At 34.1% G+C, this 27,409-nt stretch overlaps 1 long non-coding RNA gene across 9 annotated transcripts in view; it reads left to right on the forward strand.

Annotated features, from left to right (window-relative positions):
- LOC105240483 overlaps positions 1-27,409 on the forward strand; it is a 318,511-nt gene that overhangs the window by 238,074 nt on the left and 53,028 nt on the right. For all 9 annotated transcript variants that reach the window (XR_004624143.1, XR_004624145.1, XR_004624139.1 and 6 more), the window contains 3 exons: positions 2,777-2,846; positions 3,378-3,476; positions 11,215-11,293. This is a non-coding gene — a long non-coding RNA (uncharacterized LOC105240483). The remainder of the gene's footprint in view (positions 1-2,776; positions 2,847-3,377; positions 3,477-11,214; positions 11,294-27,409) is intronic.

Raw genomic sequence — 27,409 nt, forward strand, 5'->3', positions numbered from 1 at the left:
TATTTATTTTTAAAGATTTGTTTATTTATTTATTTATTAGAGAGAGGGAGCGGGGAGAAGGAGAAGAAGAGGGAGAGAATCCAAAGCAGACTCTCCACTGAGTGCGCTGAGCCTGATCCCGGGTCTGACCCCCTGACCTCAAGATCGTGACCTGAGCTGAAATCAAAAGTTGGACACCCAACCAATTGAGTCACCCAGGCACCCCACTTTGGAAGTGCATTAATCAGCTTTGTCATATTTAGCTTTGTTCTCCAGACCACAAAGCCTTTTTTTCTGATATAGTAACCTAGAACATGGTTTAATTAAAAGGAATACCTATTAATGAAGTTTCCATTTAATGTAATCTTCACATATAGTCAGTAAGGATTTGTCATTAGCATTCTTGAGGAAAATTTAGTAACACGTACCAAGACTCTTAAAAATAATCCTATCAATTGATCTAGAAACTCCAGCTGAGATAATTTAAGAATGAATTTCATTAGAGTGCTATTTATAATGGTGAAAAATTAGAAAAACTCCAAATAGGGGAATGGTTAAATAAGTCATAGTAAAATAAGTCCATTTATGCAATGGAATGTTAATCAGCAATTTAACAGTGTTTTCTAATCTGTATATGGTGATATGGATATTCTTAAAGCACTCCTTACAGTGTAAGGAGGGAAATTAAAAAATTACACATTTTAATATGAGTTCAGTGGCATGACTATTACTTATATAAGAAAATTTTATCAAAGTTAATTAGTTTTTGTTTTGTTTTTTTGCTAATTGTGGCTTTAAAGATGATTTGAACTTTCTTCTTTGTACCTGCCTCACTTTACAGATTCTCTATTATAAGCGTAAATTACTTCTATAATTGAAGAAAATTTAAAAATACATATTTTAAAATGATGAACCCATGATACCATCAAAATTACAAATTTAGAAGAGAGCAAGTTAACTCAGACTGACAAAGCTTATACATAAACGTGACAGTGTGACATTTTCCACTGTAATCGCAACATGTGGAGAGTGGCGACGACTAGAAATAAGGCAGTACTTAGGCTTCCTTGTGAAACCTTGGAAGATGCTGATGACACAGGCAAAAGAGAAATTGAATTCTTTTTTGTGAAGGACATCAGGAGTTTTTTAAAAACAGGATGGAGTTTTGCTACTGAAGCACTTTGCCACCAGATGCTTCCTTTTTATTTTTATAAGGACCATGGTGGTTCACCTCTGAAACATTAACTACTGTTTGGCTAGCGTGCAAGCGCTAAATCAAACACCTGTTTTCAAGACACGCACAGTTGATAGTCTGCCGATGCTACTCCATCTAATGCTACATGCTGCATTTTTCGAGGAGGTATCACCTCCAAGAGGAATCTCCACTTCTAAATGAAGGGAGAACATGAGGGCTTCTCTTTCTATTCTTTATTTTTTCATTTTTAGATTGCAGCCTCTTACTTTTTTACATTCTGCTGCCCTTATGTTCAATATTTATTCCTTGCTTATTGTCTTGTTTTTACTTTGTGTTATTTTCAGTGAGAGTACATTGTGACCACAGGAATCAACAAGCAATTTTTCTGGTGACTTCATCCTGAGAAATGTTTTCCTCTCAGGTGGAAACCTTTGCTTCTCTTTGCAGGGCAATGTCTCAGAAAGATTTTAGCTGAGATCTCAGCTTTGATTTCAGAAGTGAGATAGGTAGATAGGTAGATAGATAGATGATAGATAGATAGAGAGATAGATGATAGATAGATAGATGATAGATGATAGGTAGGACAGACAGACATATAGACAGGAAGATACATCTCTGTGTGTGTATGTGTATAAGTATACACACATATATACAGATATATGTACATACATCTAAGTACACACTTCACATCATAGCTATAATAGGGTTTATTTTTCATCTTGAATTAAGTAAGTTGCATTACTTTCAGAAGCTTGAATGAATGTGGTATGTGTTTAGGTATGAAGCAACAAGTGACTTCTCCATTCATCAAAAGTTTGTTGAAAGCGTGGTTAACCAGTAGAACACAAGGACCTGTGGAGCAGACAAAGATTAATTATACCTGTACTCATGCAGCAATATTTGTGTTCCAAACAAATTATATTTGCTTGTGTTTAAACGATGCATAAATCTGATGCGTGCAGATGAACGTGTGTTCAGGATGGGTGAGCACACTTGTTTGAATGTCATATTTATCCCTGTATTTTGTCAGAAAATTAACTTCTTTGGAGTTTGTGCTTGAGCTGAGCATATGGTTGTTGATCTCTGGAGATGACAGCCTATCTGAGCAATAGCTCCTTATGGCTCCAGCTCTCCTCGGCTGGCAGATGCTTTGGGCTTTTCTACAATTAAGTGGAGATCATCACTGTTTTCTTTGAGCACTGCTGTGCCTTGTACTCTGAAGTGTTTTGTTAATCACTGTCTGCCTTCGACAGAAGCTGCCAAAGCTCTCATTAAGTTTGAATTTTGAGATGTCATGCTCGAATGATGGAATTTCATCCTTTTTCTGCATGAATGGAATTGGCTATGGAAAGGTGCCAGAAAAAAAAAAAATCATGTCACTAAAGTATACTTGCTTTATATTTTGGGGCTGAAACAAAAGGCAGTTGGGGGAGGGGGCTCCCAATAATTTGTCCACTCTAGGGCATATAGTTTCCTAGGTGATATAATTGTTAAGTGCCCACCCTTATTAACAGGAATGGTTCCTTTGCAGCATATATCAACAATCAGTCGTTTCCTTTTTCACAAAGTGAACTTTAAATGCCTTCTTTTCCTTGCCCCAAGACCTTTCATGGCATTTGATATCGACTCTCAAGTATGTTGAAATGGAAAATAGTATGCAAGTTGCACAGAGGTAAAGCAATTTCTTTAATAACCTGTCTGTCTAATTGGGGGCAGGAGAAGATATTTGGTAGTAAAGGGGAAAAAAAGCCACTTTTGCCCTTCACAGTAATTGCTTGAAGTTGTATAGACTGCAAACTCAATGCATCTGTTGACTATTTAATGATTTGCTGCAGGAAACCGAGTGTTATGGGAAATATGGTTTGAAAAGACATTATCCATTTCTCTTGGTGAATCTAATTGTTTCATTTGAATGACTAAAAGTAGGAAGTAAGCCTTGAAGAAAAAAATACTTAGAGTAATTAGCTCTAATGCCTAATCACTGTAGTCATAAGCATTTGGAAATTTATTAACTGATCCATAAAGTCCCATACTTGCAAAGACTGACATTGCCTACTTGTCAGCAAACTTCAAAAGCAACATTGTTTTGTGTCTCCTTTGTCCCTGGCTCACTTTATTTTACTAAACAATGTTTGTGATGGTTATTTCATTGAAATGTTTTAATGGTCACAAACAAACAAAATTCAAATCTGTTCCTTCACAGCAGGAAGAAGAATGGTTACTCTGACTACAATAACCTTAGCCTCCTTCTTTATGAATACAACGTGCATTTTCCATACAGCCAGGGACTTCAGAACACACGGTACCGTGCCCACTCTTTTAGACTATTTTAATGATGCATGTTGAAAGTGGCTGAGTAAAATGTTGATGGAGAGTTCTGAGGCAAAATATTACTCAAGGCTTTTTCATAGCTGTCTAATGTTATTAATTTCTACACTCTCGGAACAATTGAGGGAGACATTCTGGGCATCTTGCTCTATAATGGTAGATGAGTACCATATGATCTGAGATAGGAACTAGAAGGAAGCAATCAGAAATGGGAATAGGAAATAGTCAAGTTTATATGCATATAAATTCCAGTCTTAATCTTCTATTCCCTGTTTAACATTTTATTTTATTTTACTTTATTTTATTTTATTTTATTTTATTTTATTTTATTTTATTTTATTTTATTTTATTTTATTTTATTTTGAGAGAGCATGTGCACTAGCAGAGCTAGTGGCAGAGGGAGAGGGAGAGGCAGGGAGCCCAATGTGGGGCTCGATCCCAGGACCCTGGATCATGACCTGAGCCGAAGGCAGGTGCTTAACTGACTGAGCCACCTGGGCACCCCTCTTCTGTCTCCTGTTTAAACAAAGAAGGTCACCCATCTGACGTAATTTGCTTCATGCAATGAGATCCTATCGCCCAGCATCCCTTTCCCATCTGGTTTTTAAGAACTGCCTTTAGAAGGAAAAAGGATCTTATATTAAAAATATAGGACTGGAAGATCTGGCCTCTGTTTATAGATTTGGGCCCAATGGGCAATGGGGAAGCCACAAAACTCTTCAGACTTCATTTACTATTTGGCCTATATACCTCGAATTGGCATTGTAAGTATAATAGAAATTGAGTGTAGGAGATCACCGAAAACATAACACACTATATAAAGATAAGGCAACATAGCTCTTTCAACTTCAAAGCCTAGTCCTTTCTTCACAGACTCCTTTCTCAAGACTCAAGGTTCAAGAAGTATCCAGTATTCAAAACCAGCCAAAAAGGTATTCTAGGGAACTTTTCTATAATGGTATAACAGAGCACTTAGTAAAGCTAGGTCTCAGTACATATATTACTTATACATTTTTAGGTACACTTTTGAAGACTATATTCTTTGACTTATGATAGCTATTTAAGTATATTTCAATCATATTTATTCTTCTCTAATATTATCCTAAGTAAGTCATTTTCTGTGTGTTAAATAAAGTCTATTATTAAGATTTATTTTTATTAAATGATTTTGAAATTTGTTAAAGTATCTAAAATACAAAAATATCCTTGACATTAGCAAGTAATTTGTGAAAAAATTCTATAAGATTTAATCACTTTTAAGATGGAGAATTCATTTATTTTTATTCAAGAAAATTATTTTGTATAGTTTCATAAAGGGTAAGATGGGATAGCAAGGTAAGGTTTTTTTGTTTTTTTGTTTTTGTTTTGGGTTTTTTTTTTGTAATTTTAAGTGTCATTTTTGAAAACAAAAGTAGTAACTTCTCATTGTAGAAAATATAGAAAGTAAGTAAACAGAAAAATACCAGGGAAAAAAAACAAAGACAATCCCACTACTTACAGATAACTCCTCAAAGATGTAGGAATAATTTGCTTATCTTATGTTATTGTTTTATGCAATCATAATTTTTATACATCTCAATTTTTATATAATATTAAGTCTTGTGCTTTCTATATAATGTTACATGATTCCATGTGAATTCCTTAAAGCTCTAAAACATCTTTCTGTATGTGCAGTTTTCATATACATGTTATTATTACATATATGGCACATATATTTATTATATATTTTTGAACATTCTGCCATTTTGAGCAGTTAGTCTTTTTTTCAGTGCTTTGCTGCTCTCTATAAAAATATACTGAATACTTTTGCATATAAAATTTTGTCTGAATTGGTATTATTTTCTTATTTTAGATTTGAGAAATTTACTGTCTGAAAGGGGATGAGAATGGCTAAGGTTTTGGTATATATAAGGCCCATTTGGATTTTGACTTAAAGTGGGATGGACACCCTGTTTTTCCATCAATGGTAGAATTCTGTTTCATGAACTTCTGATTAGAAGAATGAAAATATGGTAAAGTCTTACTTTCGTATCACACACACATTACAAAATGAAGAAAACAATATTTTGCATAAAAATATCTAATGCCTTTCTGGAAGGAAATCTAGATAACAACATTGGGATACATATCTGTGAGCAGTACCACTCGAGGTTCTTGACAATAGCAGCGGAGGCAGAAAATCTTCCCAACAAAAGCCACATTCCTTTTCAGATACTCTTTAACACCAGCATTCTCATCCTTTTCATGTCTTTCCTCTTTCTTCCCTCCTGACATTTCCCTCTTTTGCTACTGTCACATTGGCTTTTAAACATCACCAAAGCATTTTTTAAGAATACCATTCAAATGGGCTAATAATTTATTGGATTTGCTGTAATATAATCAATCTCTCTCCTTTTTTTGGTTTCCTATTTCATAAGGTCTTTATAAGGATTAAAGTAGATAAGCCATGTTCAGCCTTTGACAGAGTATCTAGCATATAACAAGTGCTCAATTAAGCAGGATTTTTTTTCTGTTATTAATGAATTGGCAGAGCAGTGGTATAAGCCTTGTAAAACCATAAGGGGTCTAGAATGAGTCTCCAATATGTACCAAGAGTTCACTAGTTGGAGGAGAGAGAAAAAAAATCCTAGTATTTAGGAAACTTTTCCCCCAGGAAAACAAATCTAATATTAAATACATCACTTTCTAGAGACATGCATTCATTTTTTTTTCCTTCTACAATTCTGAAGAATTTTTCTGGAGCATACACCACTCAAATAGGTATCAGAGGTTATAGTAACATTTTAATTATTGGAAAAAAAGCAACAAAAATAAAAGATTTTTAAGATAGATTGCTGTTTTTGTACATATGTTTTTGTCTTTTTTTTTACAGAACATTTTTTATCTATAATTAAATGTCACCAGTATGAACTAAGTGCCAAAAAAACTTTGAAGTATTAAAAATAACTTTTGAAAAATACTTGGATTCATTTAAAATATAAAACAAATTTAAATTATACTCATATTTTAATGTCACATGTATTTTTGAGTATTTCAAAATAATTCATTTTAAAAACAAAATGTGTTGCTTATTTGAGGAAAGTTTTTTTTTGCCAGCCAGCTTATCACAGGTATGATGAGATGGCCAGTGGTCTGTTGGAAATAGTGCTGTCTCCTTGCCTCTAAAAAGAGAGCATTGGATAACAAGTATAAGAAGTTAATTCCACGTTGTGAAATCAGTATTATTTATACCTAATTTACAATACTTCCTTCTGTACTGATCATTATACTGAAAGATACTTAATCATCAATAGGCATTGGCAAATTATTACCGGTATCACATTATACACAGTATACATATTAAACCCTAACCTTCAATAGAAATGGACATGAAAGCAGATTGAGTTACAGTACCAATATTCTGAAGAAAGTTAAGTCCTACCAATTAAAAGGTAACAAAATGAAATATTTTGGATATTCCAGCAGGTGTATTTAAAAAGTATTCTTCTCCTGGGGGTGCTTGGGTGGCACAGTCAGTGAAGCGTCTGACTCTTAATTTCAGCTCAGGTCATGATCTCAGGGTCCACTCAGTGTGGAGTCTGCTTCTCTCCTTCTCTCTATTTCTCTCTGCCCCTTCCCCCACTAGTGTGTGCTCTCTCTCATTTGCTCTTAAATAAATAAATAATAAACAAATAAATAAATAAATAAGTAAAATATTAAAAAAAAAAAATTCTTCCCCTAACAGCATTACCTTGGAATACTCATGCATATTGTCATAAATGCATCAGGCTGTTCTCTTCTCGGTAATGCTTCCCAGAAGAATGCTTTTTCTAACCAGGAAATTGCGTGTACAAGGTCTCTTCATAATCATCTCCCTTCAAAACAAGCGAGAGTTTTTTAATGTTGAGGAATGCAAAACACAACCTATCGTTTACAGATTCTTGGACTGATGGGTAATGCTGAATTTGATTTTGATTTTTATCGATTTATGTGTTTTTTTTGCTACTCTAAGACTTTTTATTTTTTAAAAGAGAGTGATTCATTTGGTACAATTGCTGAACCTACATTTATATATCAGTATCACCCCAAATCCATGTTTTACAGTAGTGTTCTTTCTTGGTTATGTACATTCTATGAGTTTGGATGAATGTCTAATGACATATATTCAACATTGTAGTATCAAATAGTGTATTTCCATTACCCTATCTCTTTTTAAATATATGTAAGTGCATCGTAATATAGATTAAGGTATGTTTTTCAATTTTTAAAATATGTCTTCTCTGAGCATGGTGATTGTATTCTTCTCTACTTATTGCCTTAGCTGGTCTTCTAAAATCCTATCTCTGTGCTCTTTTTCCTTATTCCCCTTGCACACCTCATTATAGCATGAGGGTGAAAGTGCTATTGCAAATACTATTTCTTTACCGGGAATCAACTTCCAGGCAACAATTTTTATTGTCTGTCTTTTATTATTTAATGGTTTTTGCTCTAATTGTTATTCTAATTATTTCCAAGGAGAAAACCTGTATACAATATATTCTACCCTCAAGGAGTTGGCACTTGAAAAATTAAAAAAAAAATAACCGTCTGCATAAATACAATGTCAATACAAAACTTTAATGTGCTTTTGAATCTTTTGCTTTCTAGAAAACTAACCTTCTCCCTAGCCATCAAGTGTGTAGATAACTATGTGGTTATAAGGAAATGTAATGAGAAAAACTTAGTAGGTATTTAGCTTCTGATATTTAAAAATAGGATTACTGATCCAGTCACTAGCTTTGCAATCAAGGCAATTGTCTTGAGGGAAAATTTTCCAAATTTTTTATGTAGTATTGATCCTGGAGGATCTGGGTCATGGAATTCTTCTAATACATAAAAGAAAATATCCTCTTCACATTTAGTGTTTCCCAGGAATTTGGAGTAGCAAAGAAAGAGGATATGATGTAGTAGAAATTTCTTCTTTTCTAGTTGAGTGTGGCGATATTAGAAACTGTGAACAACAACAGCGACAACAACAAAATAAAAAAAACAAAAACAAAACAGAAAAAAGAACCAAAGTGTCTTTTGTCTTGGGTTTAGGAAGGGGGAAAATAACGTTCAATAGATGTGTGGAGAGGGGAGGGCACCAGTTACATCAGCATAGCAGTTCCTGGTGGCCAGGTAATAGGAAGACCTGAGCTTAGCTAGTGGACAGAGATAAGACCAAGAACCAGATGACAATCAGTCTAGAGAGTTTTCCAGAGGAGGTATGGTGAATTGAATTACTCTTCCTAATATCGCACTAGCGTCTGTCATAGAAGTATGTATTTTCACTCTCTACTGTAAATTATCGGTGCTTCTGACACTAGTATATGGGTCATACATACTTTGCCTCCAGTGATTTTGGCTTGGCCATATGATTTTTTAGCCAGTGGGTTCTGGGAAGAAGTGACAGTGTGCTATTTCTGAGCCAGAAATACAGATTTTTAAAGATTTATTGATCTATTTTAGAGAGAGAGGGAAAGCACAAATGGGGAGAGAGGGGCATAGGGAGAGGGAGGGAGAGAATCCTCAAGGAGACTCCCTACTGATCACAGAGCCCGACATGGGGCTGGATCCCAGGACCTGGAGATCATGACCTGAGCTGAAACCAAGAGTTGGATGCTCAACCAGCTGAGCCAGCCAGGTGCCCCTGTCTTAAGAAGCATTGCATGTTTCTCTTGGCCTTTCTTGCTCTTCTGCTATCCATCTTGGTACTCTGGATAGTGACCAGTAGTCAAACAAACAAACAAACAAACAAACAAAAAAACACATGAAAAAAATCTGTATCAGATCTGTAACCTAAAGCAGAGCCAGTCACATCAAACCATGAACTTTGAGCAGAAAAAAATTTTTTTTTTTTGTAGGACACTGAGATGTGGGAGAGTTGTATGCAACATTATCACAGGGGAATTCTGACTAACCTGATGGGGGGTCACGAGAAGACTTTGCTGCGGGATGGCTACAGATTAGATTGTCCAAGATTAAATGAAAAGATTCTTGTACCACCAGTCTGGTATGATATAAGCAGAATTATGAAAAAATGGGGCCAGATAAAGTTTGGTGAAAGATGATTGGGACCAATCTCAATTTTATTCCCCTTTATCTGTGTTTGTGCTTACATGTGCCCTGTGGTTGTTGTGAAGAAGGAAAATCACTCAAAGCCCCATTTAGTTTTCGAATTCAAGGGAAAATAATATCATAACTTAAATTCTTTTGTTGGTATTTGAGATTTTTTTACTTTTGTCCTTATCAAATAAGAGTGAAGTGCTAAGTAAAAACATGCAAATGAGTGTAATTTGTCTTTAACTTAAGGTTCCTGTACATTTTTAATAACACTTTTCTAGAAAAACTATTTCCATGAAGGTTAAAAGGCAAAGAAAAAACAACCATTGTAACATTATTAATTTTCTGAGAAATCAGTACTGATGGAACCTTTTGTACTTAGAGTGTACTGTTCTTGCTAAGTAAATCTCTAATAATTCAACTGTCACCATTCCAATTATTTCTATTTACTCTACCTGAATCACAGAGGATACTGATATGCTTTGAAATTTATAAAATATGCACACTGATAAAAAGATGCAGTTGTTTTTTAAAAATGTATCTTTTGGCATTTAAAAAAATCAACAATACCTATTTATGGATTGAGTAGGGTTGTGGAAATATTTTATAATTTTGGTACTTACAGTATTATTGACCCTTAGTCTATCACATGTTATATTCAAATATCATATGATATTAATTTATTACAAACATTTGGATGGGTAATGGAGTTTTCCTGTTCCTGTAGATTATAAAACGAAAGCATAGGGGCTGATTTCATTTATTTCAAGACTATTGATTTCCAGTCCTTCTCTGCTAACTTTAAAAAAGTCACAACAGAGATTCATTTATTTTTATTAAAAATGATAAATCTGCAAGTATATTCTGTCTTTAGGGCTTTTAGATTTTACCTCTTAACATGCTTTTCATAGTTCAGTGAAATATTTCTATGGAAATAATAGTGACAATAGCAGTTTGAACCAGATTAGAAATACAAGAGGTTCCTCTACAGGAAGATGCCTCAGAGGTTTGAAGATTGTAAATTCTGTGCATAGATTTTTAGTAAAACATTTTCACTACCTCTGTGTTTGAAAAGCACAATAGATAAATATCCTTACGTTACATATATTCATTGATTTCACTGCACAGGATGTTGCAGTGCCTTTCAAAACTATACCTGCATGTAGAACCTGAAAGGTAGAGTTCCTTATTCTTAGCTCCTCAATAAACATTTGAAATCACGAGCCTTGCAAATATCAACACACTTTCTAGCCCCGGTCACAAAACTAAGAGTTCTTATCAAGACACCGTTGTATTATTTAGAATTATATTTTATAAGTAACTAATTAATAACTTACTGGAAGAGATAAACAGCCTGTCTTTTGGTTTTTGTAAAAATATTTTATTTAGATTTTTTCCTAGGAAATAGCATATCTAAAACACATCTTTAATAATACAAAATCACCACTCTGTAAAGGAAGACCAATAACATAAACTTCATGTAGTTCTTTCTGAATTTAGTTCTCCTTGCAAATACATGTGTACTGTAATTCTCAGGCATCAGTTCCAGGTTTATTATAGTAGCACAGTATTGTAAAACTCTCAATTCCCTTTAAAAGAATTGCTCTCTTTTTTTAAAAAAAATGGATTTATTTGTTTTTGTCCAACAGAGACAGGATGGTAGTTTCATCTCTTGGACCTTGGTTTCCCCATGAAGAAAGACCGTACGCCTTCCTTGCCGAAGCCCAGGTAAATGCCCCTCCAAGGGAACACGGCTACAGGTGTTAAGTGTGAGCAACACTCATGTTTTTACATTAATTTTTTCCAGATGCATTATTAGGTTATTTTCAAAATGTTTACCACATAGTGGCATCTTTAATTTGATACCAAGTTAAAGTAAGTAATAGAGAATTTTCAATCACTTTAGCTTTTGCCAATTTTTTACAAAGTTGAATACGATTCCTTTTTGTTAACCTAGAAAAGGTTAACAGAAGGTAGATACTGTTAAAAAACATTGTCACTGTGACAACTACTATTCAAACAATGAAAACAAGTTCATGTGGTATTATGATTTCAGTGCTCTTAGGTAAAGTGAAAAATACTGTGTGACAGCTGAAATGTTAATCAAAACAACAAAAATAAACCATGTAACTTTAAAATAGATCAACGTAACTACTAAAATTAACTAATAAATAAAAAATTTAACATGTCTTTTATAGTCAGGTTTTGGATTTTAATATAACAATTTTAGCATGGTGTTTTTGTTTTGTGCTTTTTTTTTTCTTTTGCCTTCTTTTAAATCACACTCACTTTAAGTAATATTGTTCTTTAGGTCCATTTCCATGATATCATGGTTCATTCTTTGGAGTTTCCCGAAAGTAAAGACCTTGCAATTCCTTTAGAAATAATATGCAAAGGCAAGTCAATGCATATAAATACACATGGGCATACACACACACACACAGATAGTAAGCAGGAACTTCTGAAATTCTGACAAATGTCATAGATTTATTCATGGATGAATACGTGGGAGTCACTGAGAGTGCCTTGATGTCAAGATGTCATTTACTCTTCTTCGGTCTGTTCGCACCGTTGTTATTTCACATGTTTCCTTTACATGTAACATGGGACATCTTAAAGGTTTTTTCTGCACTTTTTCTTTCATGTATCGTAAAAGCATTTCAAATGGTGTGTGATCAATGTCAGCAGCTCTGCAACTTTCCTCTACTATGCATTCTGATAGATACATTCTCATTATTACACATATCAAAGTGAACTTAGGAATTTTAACAGCTTTAAGATTTAGTATTTGTCTGTGTATTGGTCTCTCTGTGTGTGTGTGTGTGTGTGTGTGTGTACGTGTATAAATACACAGAACTTCCAATGAAATATAGTATTGAGAGGGTTAGATATGTTTAGAAATCTCATACATAGATTATTGGTCAGATTGTAGAGAGATATTTGATGCAGAAAAGACGTTAGCTCAGCATAATGAATATGTCTGCCAGCCATTTTTATAATGACTTGCTGCAGTTTTTATTGTCTGACAAACCGTATGCTGTGCTGTACTGTGAGCTTTCTTGTTCAACATAATAAAAAATGATGCAATGTATCCCTAGAAGTCTAGCTGGATGAAAAGAAGGCAGCAGAGTGCTGCTTCTGCCAATAGTTTGGTTGCATATTCTGTGGCAATTATTCTGCAGGTGATAAATACACAATTACCACCATCTATAATGCATTCTTCATGATCTCTAGTAAAGACATTATTCAGATATAGTGCTTTTAAATCTATCCATACACCTAAAATTTCTTTACACATTTTTAATAAACCACCAGATGTATCTGAACATTTTGAGACGAAAATATTTACCTTTATTTAGAGAGCCATGAAATAGCTTACTTTTGGTTTGTTAATTTATTACTACTGTATTTCACGTGACTTTTTAAAAAATTTGCTCATCGGGGAAATAATATTTCAGAAGATAAAAGTTTCCAGTTACTTAATAGTTAAGTACATCAATATTACATTAAAGATTTAGACTTAATATGAGTGATCATTTTCAATTTAGCATTTCCATATATATATATATATATATACATATATATATATACGTATATATATATACATACGTGTGTGTGTGTGTGTGTGTGAAAAGATCTATGCTTAGTTTTAATAATGTATTAATATAAGGTCTATAAAGTACAGTGGGCAGGAGTCTGGTACAATAGAACTGCATGGTATGTATATTCACTTTGGTGATAAATGCTTCATTCCTTCTTTAGAGGATTATTAAAAGCATTCTCTGGAGGAATAAAATGGTGGAAGTCACACATTTAATAGCTCAGGTACAAAGAGTCAGATTGTGCCAGTTGGCAAAAGTTAGCAGGAAGCTGTCACAATAAATGGCAGCAGCTGCTCATAGTTCTAAAGAGTATGTCCCAGTCAGAACTGAAAACTGATGGCATCTACATTAATACTACCTTAATGGCCCATCTGCTGCTCCATAGGGTCCCTAGCTGCTGTATGGAGTCATAGGCATTTGACAGGCAGTCTCTGTATGCCAGACGCACATTGTGCCAAATGTTTTAGGCTGCTTCATCTCGTTCTGATCTGTCAAATTCTCCCTACTCATTTATCAGGCAAGGAGTTATGAGGGTTTTTCTTTTCTACACATCATTGGCTTTCAGCATTGGGGCAGCTAAGAATTTGGAAGGCAAACTACTTTGGTTATTATTTTTTTTTTCTAATTGACAATGCAAGGCAAAGTTGTCTGATATACTGTACTGAAGCTGGTATGTTAACAAAGCGCTGTGACAAGCAAGCCCTGTGGAGAAATCAATCGTGGGCGTTTTAAAATGCGGTGCTGCATAAATATGTTTTTGTGATTGTTTTGGGGGAAATAGTATATATTTCTACAGAGCCTTATTAACTGGGCAGATATGAGAGCTTACTTTTAGGTTGGTGAGTTATAAAAATACTAATATTGCAACACTGTTAAAATACTTTGATGGAACATGGAAAGTTAACATTTAAAAACATCTCTTAAACTTTTCTTTTTAAAGTGGACTATATTTTACACGGTACAGTCAAACAGGTATAAATAAGGATGTGTTTTGTAACAGTTGGTTAAATTCTGCAGAGATAATATTGTTCAACATTAAGGATAAAGTATTATGTATTCTAAGTATACTGAATGATCAGGGCAGTGCAATTCACGTATCATTGAGTAAATAATGCTAAATGTATAATCGGATTTATAATACTTCTTACATCAAAATCGGAAGTCTTTCTTTTTGAAAAAATCCCTAGACAGTGAGATGGAGCATTACTCTTGAGTTACAAGAATTGGACTTTTCAATTTTGGGGATCAATTGTAAAATGGCTGCCAAATATATACATTTTAGAAGACCCATCCCCTTTTTCCTAAAGACAGTTGACAGGTAAACCCTGTTTGCACTGGGATCTCCTTAGCTGGCTTGACTTTATATGTTTCCAAAACACAATTTTTCCATATTTGCCGGAGTTCTTCATATGTTCATAAATATGACGGACTATATGTTTTTCTTGGTGATTATTCTCCCTCTTTCTCCCTCTCTGTCTCTTTTTGTTGCCAGTTTCTTGAGTTACCAGCTTTTTGGTCTTACCTGATTGCTTTAAGAACTTATAATAAATTTTTAAAAAAAAGATACACAAAAATAACCCTATTAATTGGGGGTAAGTAAACTAGATGTGTTACATATTGTGGTGCTCAAACAAGAATGTAGGTGGAACTGTGAGTTACTTTATTCCGGGTTCCAGCATGTTTCCTGACCATCACCGACAACAGCATTAATGGTAATTTTAAAAGCAACTATTAAAATATTGTTGGTGTGTTTTCCTAGAAACCTATTTAACTTGCCTTGAAGAATAATAGATCATGTGTAAATGATGAAGTTTAATCTTTGTGTGTGTGTGTGTGAGTGAGTGTGTGAGTGAGTGTGTGAGTGAATGGGCATTTGACATAAAGGAATGAGGAATGTTTTTGGTGGGTTCACACATTTCATTATTGTTAATTTTTTCTTAATTTCTGTGAGTAACTGTTACTTCAGTATACATGTTTCAAGATAAACAACAGTCAACAAAGTTTAATCTACTGCCTTTGGACATCCTTAAAATTTCTTAAATATATTTCTACTTTCAAATAGACCCAATATTACAGTGACTGTTGACCAATCTGCCAGTAGAATTAAAGTCTCAATTAAGTACTGAAACCAATTTGTAATTCATGCCGTTTACTATTGTCACAGCCCATCTTAGGCATATTTTCTAGGCAGGTACTTAGTACAGAAACTTTTGGTAAAAAGGGTCAGACACAGCCCTATTTTCTTTTCACGTGCTCTCACATCACTGATTTTCATTGGCATTTAGGAAGCTTCTAGAATGAAAAACATAAAATTTAGTATTTAGGATATCCTAGAGGCGCTGTTAGAAACAGTATGCATTGTGTTCGATCTGTACAGCTCTGTGAAGAAAGTATTACTTCGCATAATCATGTACAGAAACTGAGGCTTTGCAATAGTGAATGATTTACCCAGGGTCACAGTGAGATTGAGCTGAATTTGAACTGTATCTGTCAGAAGTTAAGGTTAGATTGTGTCTTTATTTACAGTTCTGTTTTGAAAAGATAAAATATCAGGCATACTAGAGATATTCTAAAGAAAGCAGGACTGAAAGTAGCAGTGTGTGCCCAGAGAACCAGCTCATCATAAAAAGAGTCTGACAGACAAAGCAAGCCCCCGGGTAAGGTCTCTACGTCAGGGGGGAGTGCCAGTTCTCACACAGCATCTTGCTGACAGCAGGACTCATCATGACCCACCATCCCTTTGACATTTGTAGGTTCTTGAGAAATGGCTTTGTCTGTGGATCGGAAGGGCTACGAATCTTTGGGATCTGGGCCACTTTGCAGTGGGGTAGCCCTTGATGAAATGTCAGACAGACAGAGAGCGATGCTTCTCACTCTGAGGTAGGTGGCACTGCTGATAAATTTTCAGGGCAAAGAGCATCCAGTTGGCTTCAGCAGCTGCTTGTGAATTCCCACCAAAGTATCTGGCCCAGAGATCTACCCCTCCGTTCTAGCTTCTCCTAGTGGACACAAGAGTGTCCAAGAAACAGCTTGATTTGTGGAGGCAGGTAAGCAGACAAGGAAATTTGAAAAAATAGCAAAAACACAGAAGAGAGGTATCCATTTGTGAGTCAAATAAGGAACACCACAGAGAAAGGCATGGGAAGCTTGAGGTGGTAGAATTCATATTTTTGGCCCTTGTTGTTAAGAGTTCATTCTTCTACAGATACTTGAGCATAATTTCAAGGCTAGAGATGTGGAAGCTACACATTGTGTGTCCGCACGGCAATGACTAGCATTAGAAAGGAATCCAAAGTAATGGGTAGTCTTTAACGTGACTTTTATTAGAGTAGAAGGTTGTTGGGTTTTTTTTTTTTTTAAGATTTTATTCGTTTGTTTGAGATAAAGAAGAGACAGTGAGCGTAAGCAGGGGTGGGGGGAGAAGCAGGCTCCCTGCTGAGCAGAGAGCTGGATGTGAGGCTGGATCCCAGGACCCCAAGATCATGACCTGAGCTGAAGGCAGACACTTAACTGACTGAGCCACCCAGGGGCCCTTGGGTTGTTTTTTTTTTCCAGAATTGTATGTAAGGGTTTGAGTACATGCATTATTTTTGCAGAAAAATAAGTAAAAAGAGCAAAGAAACAAAAACTGCAGGAATTCTGGAGACAATGTAGAATCATTCTCTTAGTTGTTTATAGCTCTAATTTTAAAGAGGTTGCCATGCAACATTTTCCACTTAGGGGCTTTCTCTCTCTCTCTCTCTCTCTCTTTTTTTTTTTTTTTTACTTTTAATTCCTGGAAAAGCTATATCCACATAAGACCTTTTTACAGATCTTTTATAAGATCTTTCTTTTTGTGATGCCCATGAGCTCATATTACTTATATGTTACAAAACATTCTCATCTAGAATAATAAAGAAGGTGATAGCAAAATAATGGCACACTATTCCCAGCTAGACATGTTGACAAGATCCCATGCTGACAGGTTTTGCTGTTAAAGAATTTTCTGGGGAGTACTGAATTTTTCTTAAAACACAATCCTGAAAATAAAAGAATAAATGTGTAAGAGAAGTAACAGAGTTGGCCTTAGCAGGAAAAAAAAAATCTTGAAAGAAAGTGCCTTTAGATTTATTTTTGAAGCAAAGAGTTATGTTGCAAATAGAATTATAAGGGAGGCTAAGTTGTTCTCATGTGCCCTCCTAGTACTTCTACTGGGATCCTGCATGCTATTTGCTCCTATAAATTCAGTTTCCTCATTCAGACTGAACTCATCTAGGTCCCTAACATGGTATAGTATGTGTTGTGAACGTGGCTACACTTGTAAGTCTCTGTGGGTTGGTTGGTTTGTTTAGTTGTGTGTGTGTATGTGTGCATACCTTCATTTTGGTAGTAATAGGTTATAAGAGTTTTAATCAGATAAACTCATTCTTATTGTGCACCTACAACCAATGCGTTCTCTCTCTAGGTAGTCTACTGCTGTAATAGCTAAAATCAACTTAAGTTTTATAAATATTAATCAGTAAACATGTAATGGACATAGGGATTTCTGGGGGAGGTGGACTCAGTGACAAATTGATATTAGCCTTTCTAGGAAGGCATTTTTCTACATTCTTGGTAACTGAGCCCTGATTTGTCCTTGTGGTGTCTTTGTCTTTCAAAAAATCCGGGGAACTCCCCAGCTACAATGGGTGAATCTTGATTTGTCTAAACTCTTACAAGTGATCTCATTATTCTTCCTAAGTGAATGATTTAGAGATTGGAGCTTGACACAATTTAATCTGTAAAGGTTTTAGTTATTATACCAAACATGGTTTAACAGAAAGTTAGAAAAAAATTGTGTCATTGATATCACTGAGCTATTAAAAAACCAAAGCTGGAAAAAAACCCACTTAAAGAATTTTTGTTAGGTGAAGTAATAAGCCACCTCCTATTTAAGCAATTTTTAATTGAGTACTCAGTTGCTAGTAACTGAAATTATTCTAGCTGATGTGGTCCTTTTACAAAAGAGTTCATGACAAAACATATTGTAGGAAGTTGGTTTAAGTGTCTGTCTAGTCAGAGAAGAATTTACGTAAGAGTTGAAGCTGAGGAAGGCAGGTTAGAATTGGACTACAAGGGTTTTGAATTCCAATTTTAGGCATTTGACCAGCATCGTGTAGATGAAGGGGAAGTGTATCTTGGCAACATTGGTCTTGATCTTGTGGCGATGCCTATAATCTGTTGGAGGAGAAAGAGACGGAAACTAGAAAAATGAAATAGGAGTCCAGGTGTGAAGCAGTGAAGGCTAGAAGGGGGGTCATGATGAAAAGGAACGGTTGAGCTGAGAGAAGTGCGAAAGAGAATCAGCGGACACAGTTACTGATTAAATGCAGGGGACGATAATATGGATGAGCTGATGGCTGCTCTGAGCTTCTGAGCCCGAATTAATCAAAGACTGGACCCATCAGTTGAAAACAGGTCAGTCAAAAAATGAAGTTAATTTTGAGAGATAGAAATCAAATTGAATTTAAATAATAGTGGGGGATTCAATGGAACATATCTATTAGGCTGCTAGAAATTCAGAACTGTCCTTTAAGGTGAAGATTTCAGATCGAGTTGAGCTGTATTTTTCTATACAGAAGCCACTTTTCTTCCACATGGTGTGGGAGTCTCAGTAGGAACTCACATTTGGTTAGCATCAGGAATAGATGTCTGAAATTCCTACATCTTAAATTTTAGTTCCCATTTATTGTATAGTAGCTAATTTGTTCTTAAGTAGGTGATAACAGAGATTGAACTCTTAAAATAGAGTCTGATTGTTATGTCTTTAAAGTGTGCTTTTAAAAAAACTCCTATAGACTGTAGGAATGAAGAAAAATATACTAGAGGTAAAGGTTTTAGGGTGTGTGTGCACACATATGTGTAATTGTTGTAATCCAGCCACATGAGAAAAAAAAGAAACATAATGCCTTTTTTTTTAATTAACTCTGGTAAATTGAGTAACTGTTTCTTCACAAGAAAAAAGATAAAGGAGTCTTCTTTTCTTCCTTCCTTTCTTCTTCTTCTTTCTTTTCTTTTCTTTTCTTTTCTTTTCTTTTCTTTTCTTTTTCTTCTTTTCTTTTCTTTTCTTTTCTTTTTTTTCTTTTCTTTTCTTTCTCTCTTTCTTTCTCTTTCTTTCTTTCTTTCTCTTTCTTTCTTCTTTCTTTCTCTTTCTTTCTCTTTCTCTCTCTTTCTTTTCTTTTCTTTTCTTTTCTTTTCTTTTCTTTTCCTTTCCCCTGCTGTAGTTGGTAATACCAATTGTAAGAAGGGAGGATAGAGGGAAAACATTTTTCTGCAAGGAGAAGCCATAGTGATAAATCTGAGAAAAGGGCCTAAAAATGAGATGCTAAAATTTCTGCTTACAGTATTCATTTTTTAGGAAGAGATCTGAACAAAGGGTGCGCTAAGAGCACCCTCAGTGTAGCTGTATGGGAACACAGGAAGGATCCTTGAAGAAAAATCAGACAGTCCGTGACTTGGTTCCCTTGCTAGCACATTGCAGAAGCTGCACATATGTTGACAAGTTCAGTGCAGTGACTACATCTGAGTGCGGTTTGAAGAGTAGTAGGGAGCGGGGTTCAACATGTGGCTGCTGGAAGTGATCCACACTTGTCTCCCTGAGGGCCTGAAGCAGGGTCTCTGTCATGCCAAGTTCCCCCACTTTGCTCAGTGGGAATAGCCATTCTCTAAGTCACAGAATTTGGGGCAATACTTCCCAATGTTTATGTATTTTGAAAAAAAACATAAAATTTTGTAAATACACAGGGAATTAAGATCATCTTATTTGATGGAGTAAAATAAAATTTGCCTATTTCTAACATAAAAGTGAATGCAGCCAATGGAAGTATCACACAACCATGGCAGAAGGAAGCCTCTCGTTTAAGAAATGATGCAAACCAAAAAAGATTTTATTTTGGTTTATGGTTCTAAATATTTGCTCTCCTCATCCCATTTTGTTTTTCTCCTTTAGGGACTCAGGTGATATAAATATTATTCTTTCTTTGCTGGTCTTTCATTTCTACTACTTTCTAAGCTTTTTTATTCTTTTCATTGTATCATTTTTATTTTCTTGGTTGCTTTCTTGTCTGTTTTCAGTGCCCCTTATTCAATTTCTATTTTAGTCTTTCACCTTCAGGCACCTAGTAATTTGTTCTTTATTTCTGATTTAATTTTGCTTTTTGTTTTTACATTTCTTTCTTGAGTCCAGTCAACTTCTTTTAAAATTTTTTTTTCCTTTCTTTCTATTTATGTCTGTTTCTGTTTATTGTATTTGGATTTCTAATGTAAATTATTTTTTTCATATCCTCAAATGTGGGATTATTTTATTTAAAGATTTTATTTATTTATTTGATAGAGAAAGACAGAGATAGCGACAGAGATGGCAAGAGAGAGCAAGAGCAGGGAGGAGAGGGAGAAGCAAGCTCCCCGCTGAGCAGGGAGCCCAATGCAGGGCTCAGTCCCATGACCCTAGATCATGAGTTGAGCTGAAGGCAGACACTTAACCGACTAAGCCACCCAGGCACCCCTGGGATTGAGTATTTTAATCATATTTGTAATGTGGATTTTTCATTTTCTTCTGCTTCCTGTTTTGTGTGTGGGTTTTTTTTTTGTGTGTGTTGTTGTTTGTTTGTTTTTGTTTTTCAGGAGGATGGTTTTAATCACTTGGGCAATGTGACATTGTGTTTCTTAATTTTTTTCAATAACAACATGGACTTACTGAGCTTCCTTTTGTTCATTTTTGATACTGGGGTGTTTAACAAGATTCCTAGTTTAATGTCAGTCTAATCTATTAGTAGAGCACAGTCTGGGTACTTTGTCTTCTTGTTTGTTTCTTTTCTTTCTTTTTTTTTTTTCTCTTTTTTTCTTTTTTTGGAGTGGTATGGTGGGGCAGAGTTTGAGGCAAGCAAAAGCAGATCTAGAAAAACTTTCATAGAAGGCAGGCCTCTTTCCCCTTTGGTTGTATGATACTTCTGTTGGCTGAATTTACTTTTATGTGGGAAATAGTGAAAATTATTTTATTCTAAACTAGCGATATAAATTTATAGATATATGCTTTTTAAATTATTTATTTATTTATTTATTTAGTTTTTGCTTTTCCTCTTTACCACCCAATTGCTAAGGAGTGATTTTTCCATTCTTGTTTGTTCTATTTTAATCCCCAGAAGGTATACATTTTGAAAAGTCCCCCCTTTAAACGAGCCTGTCCTTTAAAAATCATACATTCTTTGACATTTTTTCCCTATAGTCCATGCTGTGATCTGCCTGAACGTTTTAAAAATATTTTTATTTTTATTTATTTATTTAATTTATTTTTAAAAAGATTTTATTTATTTATTTGAGAGAGAGAGAGAAAACACGAGCACAGGGTTGGGGATGGCGGAGGGACTGAGGGAGAGGGAGAGAGAGTCTTAAGCAGACTCCACACTGATCATGGAGCCTGATACTGGGCCCAATCTCACAATCCTGAGATTACAACCTGAGCAGAAACCAAAAGTCAGTCCCTTAATCGCCTGTGACACCCAGGTGTCCCATTTTACATATTTTTGGATTTAGATTAAACAACCTTCCTGACCATTGTTTTGATCTCCCTCAGGTCCCTTCACTAATTCCCTGTTATTTCCTCCCTGAAGTTTTTTCTGTCTGCCTTTGCTTGCCTCAAAGCCCTGCAACAGGGCAACAGAGCAGGGGTGGGGTGAGAGCAGGAAAGATGTTTGCAGGACTTTGGTGATTCTCTCTTTATTGTTTGTATTTATTTTGACATTTCAGTATTGTCTATCTTCAGTTGGTGTTAAGGACATAGTTTTGTGTAGAGTTTAATTTTCTCCCCTTGTTTATTATTGTTTAGGGCAATATTAAGAGGTAGGAAGCTACGTAGCTGCCACTGTCTTTGGCCTTCCAGAAATACCTGGCTTTTATGTACGACTGTTATGAATATGTATGTACAAGTTTTTTTGTGGTTGTATATTTTCATTGCCTTGAATAATTATTTAAAGGTGGAATTGCTGGGTCATAAAACAGACATACGTTTAATTTTAAAAGAAATTGTCTATGAGTACTCTAAACTTTTTGTACCAGTTGACTCTCCCACTTGGAATAGAGAAAACTGTATTCTTTTTATACAGACATTAGAGCAGATTGAAAATATTCCATTTTTTTTCTATTGCTGCTGTTGAGAAGTCAGCTGCCCATTGTATTGCTTTCCTTCATATTGGATTTTTTATTTTATCTCTGGTTATATTTACTGTCTCCTCTTTGTCTTTGATATTCTGTAATTTTACCATGATATGGGTGTGATTATTATCATTTATAAAGCTTGAGGTTTATTTGGCTTTCTGGGTCTCAGGTTAATGCTTTCCCATAGCCTGCAAAATTCTATGCGATTGTCTCTGATAATTGTCATATCTCCTTATTCTCATATTTTTCTTCAAAATCTCTAATGCTAGCATGTTAGAGCATCTTTGTCTTTAAAATTTTCCATATATTGGTTTGTTTGAATGTCTCTTTTACATAATTCTTTGGATCTATGTTTCAATTCAATAATTTTCATTTCATGAATGTATAGTATGCTCTTTAATATGTCCAATTAATTTTACATTTTAATTATATTTCACATTTTGTGTTATATTTTGTTCATTTTCAGTATGTTAGTGTCCCTTTATAGACTCCTTCCTTGCTTGTGTTTTTGAGCCTATCTTTTATTTCTTCTTACATATAACCATGCTTATTTTATATTTGCTTGCTCATAATTTTAATATCTGAAGTCTTTAAGGATATAAATTTGATGTCAGTCGCTTCCTTAGATAACATTCAAGGTGCCTTTTTTCCTGTGTGTGTTTTGTTGTTTTTTTTGTAAATGTAAGCTGCTTATTTACCTTAGAAATTTTTGTATGGAAAATTAATTCTTGCTGGCTTAAAATTACAGTCTTCCAGAGGATTCATGCTTGCTTCTCTTAATTTCCTCAAAACCAAATCAGAGCCACTAAAAATTGTATTTTCTTCGTGAGGTTTTTCAGATGACAGTTACTACGTGGCGATATGATTAGAACAAATATTTAAGGGGGGAATTTTGTTTGTTACCTTCACTCAGTGCCAAGTTTGAAATGGGCCACTTTTCTTGTTCTTCTCTTCTCTGTGGCAACTTTGTTTTTGCTTCACCATTACACTGATGGTATGTCCATTAAGGCCTCACCTTGTGATGAGGAAGGTATCTTATTATATTCCCTAATTTAGCAGGTTCTAGGCTTTATATCCTATTCCCGACCCTGTGTAGCCATCACTAGGAAATTGAGGAAATCTGGATTTGGCAACATGTATCATGGAAAGATTTAGCTCACTAGATTCCTCTTTTCACTAATTTTTGCCCGTTTCAGTGGCTTTTACTTGTTCAGAGTATCTTATCTGCCATTCTGTTAGCTCTGGAAATCTGAATGCTATTTTAAATGACTGTTGAGACTCTAGTGGAGAAGTCTAGATAAAGCAATGAACTAGGTACTTCTATAGATAGAAGGGGAAGAGAAAGTTTGATTCTTCCCAGAAGCTTGGAGGAAAGAATTAAATAATTATGCTTCAAAATTAAGAAATATTCCATTTAGCACTATGTTTATTTTGACAATCTATATGCATATAGAAGTATATTATAAAGAATGTGAAACCCGTGTCTCCATGATACTCTTAGCTATTTCTACCAGGAAAAAAAAAAAATCAGAGACACAAAGAAATTAATTCCAATTTAAGTTAAAATGTTAACCATAATGATCTCAAAGTTACACAATGCCAATATTTTTCAGTCTTACTATTAATAACTATAGAGAGAAAACAAAACCAAAACAATTGCTAGGTAGGAGATTAAAATACCACTTTTAAAAATCGTAAGCTGTTTAGAGATTAATTGGTTTAGAAATTGTAAAAAAAAAAAAAAATCCAAAACAACGTTTTTAAAAATGAAGAATTGATTCCAGATGCCAATAACACTGATATATCTTAGTATAGTAGAGAAATTAGCAAGGTAAGAAATGACTAACTTTGTTAAACCAGAATCATTTTGTGTATGAAATTTAACTTTGTTTTTAACAGGCTTAATTTTTATTTGCAATTTTTTTTAAAATTTTGATTTGTATCACTCTAGTTCCAGAATTTAAATAGAATCAAACTCAACTGGTATATACCTATTATAAAATCTAGAAAAAATTTGGGAATATATTAGAAAGTATACAGTATTAAGTTAAGCATCTGGACAGATAATGCCAACAGTCTCAGTCCTTCCCTCTGAATGTTGAAAGTACCTCTTAAATCTTTATTTTCCTATAAATTAAAAGCAACTTAAAGCATTTTAATTCTTTAAAAGTGCTAAATCTTAATGTCCTTGAACTAAGTGATGAGAACCAGAACCTGGAGCCTATTTCATATATAATTCATAAATCCATGTACATGTTTTGGTATTTTTTTGTTATTTAAATATCCCCTCCCATTGAGAGCCAAGAACGTTTGTTGTTTATTTTGGTATAATTAGATTTTACCTCAATGTTTGGCAACTTTGGGTGCTCAAAAATATTACTAAATAAATAGCTTAGGAGAGTTTGGAATTTTTGTATCTCTGAATGTTATAATGTAGATATTTACAAAGTTTTCACCAGTATGCATGCCTCCATGTTTTATACATATGTACATCTTTAATTATAAATGTCCCTATGAAAATATTATATATATAACCTTCACTCTCGTGTGAAAAAGGAAACCTCGAGAGTTTAAGAAAAATAGTTCCAAATCACTATGCTCTAGATTTCCTATGTCGGTTAAAAGTGGATTTATTTAGGAGAAGAGGGGATAAACTCTCCTTGTAAGAAAAAATAATCATAGACCTCAAACATGCATTCTCCTACCTTTTCTCGTTTAAAAATACTGTGGGTCTTTGGCCAGTATCCAGAATACATGATGGACATTTAAGGATATCTATTTCACATTGCTGTTCTTAGAAGGAAACCTAGTTCTTTTTGAATTTATTTCAGTTATCTTTCTTTATCTAACACCATTCAGAGTTGAAAGGATTGCAGTGAGATTTAGCTATTCTGCCTTTGTGAGCTTGTTCTGATTTTCCTTTTGTCTGAATACATCTATATAATATCCTACATTTATATAAGCTTTATATTTGAAAGCCCTTCTGTATCTATCATCTCATTTTATCTTTACAACAACCATCTGTGCTTCATAGGGAGTTACTACTGTATCACTTACAGCTGGAGAAAATGACACCGAGGAAGGTCAAGTGGTTTGTTTAATATTATGAAATTATTAGAGGAGCCTCTGGACTAAAGCCTAGGTGTTTTCAATCTTTGTCCAAGATTTTTCTCTTTAGATCATATTACATGTCTTTTCATATCCATAGTGCAATTCATTTATTATATCAGCAAAAAAACGCAAAATATTTTATCAAGTATTTGATTAGTGACTAAGTTTTTTTTTGAGTGGACACAGTAATTATTTGATTTTAGCATGTCCTTGTTCACAGAACTAAGCATTTCACTTTGCTTTAAGTGCTATTTATTCAACAAAAGTCTTGGGTTTCTACTATACTAGGTGTTCTCCTGAGCCATGTTTTTACCATGATAATAAAAATCAGTTAAGATTTTTTTTTCTTTTTTAGAAAATTACTGCATCTTTGCTCAACTAAAAGGAAGTACTATGCACAAATTCAGAGTTAAAAATAAGTAATTTGGAGCCTCCACTTTGTACTGTATTCTTTTTTATACTAGTTTGGAAATATATGGAAGTTGAAAAATCCAAATCATTTTGAAATGTATCAAAAATTATATTCTATGGTCATAAAGCTGTATGTATACAAAGTAACCTTATAGCAATAGAATAAAATAAATCAATGCTTTATTTATCTTTCACCACAGGAATAAGACATTCACATAAGTGAAATTTCCAGACTACTGAATATCAATTTTTCAAATACTAAGTACTAACAATTTAGATGAAAATATTTTCAAATTTAATACACAATTTCCTTTCCTTCTTGACATTAAACTAATTTAAACATTTTTGATGACTCAATCCTATCTTTATGCTCATATATGTTTCAATATACTTTAGTGAGTAGCTCTAAGCCACTGCGCACTTGGTAGTTCTCTTGGCTCCACCTTCTCTTCTTTTTAAGATGTCTTATTCTGCCAGAATAATCTTGCTGACCGTTTGTTTTTAATTTATTTGCAGCATACTATAATTTAGAAAGAAATAATCCTTGAAAGGTAAACACATCGGCAGCTTTAGCTTAAAATCAGCTTGTTTTTCATTGGAGGCAAAATTATACAATAAAACGACTGAACATAAATGTATGGGAAATGTTTAATCCCAATAAATCCCAATAATAAAAAATGCCTATTAAAACAATTTTAAATGCCTATTAAATTTCCAATTTTCTCCCATCAAATTGGTAATTTTGTATATTAATGCTCAGTTTTTAATTGTGGAAAAATGAACATTATTGTATACTGTTGCAGTTTAGTGATGTGTATCAGTAGCCGTAAAACAGTACATAACTTTGATATAGAAATTGTACTCCTACATATTTATACTAAAAATTTTTGGTAATAGCACAAATACATAAGTAGGTATATATGTATTATGTTGTATGCTATTCCTTTGTGTTCTCTCTTTTTTTTTCTTTTTGTTTTCTCTTAGAGGCAGAGACAGGTAAATAGATAAAGAGAAATAGATATATGTATATTTATATAGAGGAGGCATGATGAGTTATTAAATGAAAAAAGCTAGTTTTAAGTATTCTGTTTTCATAAAACATTTATGTATTTATGAATATATAGAATATATAGAAATATATGAATATTGAAAAATAATGATGAATATATAGAAATATGTAGACAATATAGAAATATATATGAATATGTAGAAATTAGTCTGAAATGATGAACATCAAATGGTCAGTAGTAGTTATCTCTGAGTGGTAAGAATATGGAGGAGTTTCCTTGTTTTTTACATAGCTGTATAATAGAGAAGGGTACGTGCATGGGTGTATTCCAGACATTTCAGTCCTAGGAGATCATACAAGTAATGCCCAAGATATGAGAAGTGTTGAACACGTTCTTGGAACTAGAAGTGGTTTTGTAACTTTGGCGTTGAAGGATTGTGAGAATTTCAAAGGCTGTAGAAACATATTAAGCTTGTAAAGAAAGTGATGGTCATATCCTGAAGAGCTGTGGTGCCAGGCTAATGGATTAGTATTTTATTT

Source organism: Ailuropoda melanoleuca, chromosome 3 (genome assembly GCF_002007445.2).
Source record: "Ailuropoda melanoleuca isolate Jingjing chromosome 3, ASM200744v2, whole genome shotgun sequence".
Taxonomy (NCBI): domain Eukaryota; kingdom Metazoa; phylum Chordata; class Mammalia; order Carnivora; family Ursidae; genus Ailuropoda; species Ailuropoda melanoleuca.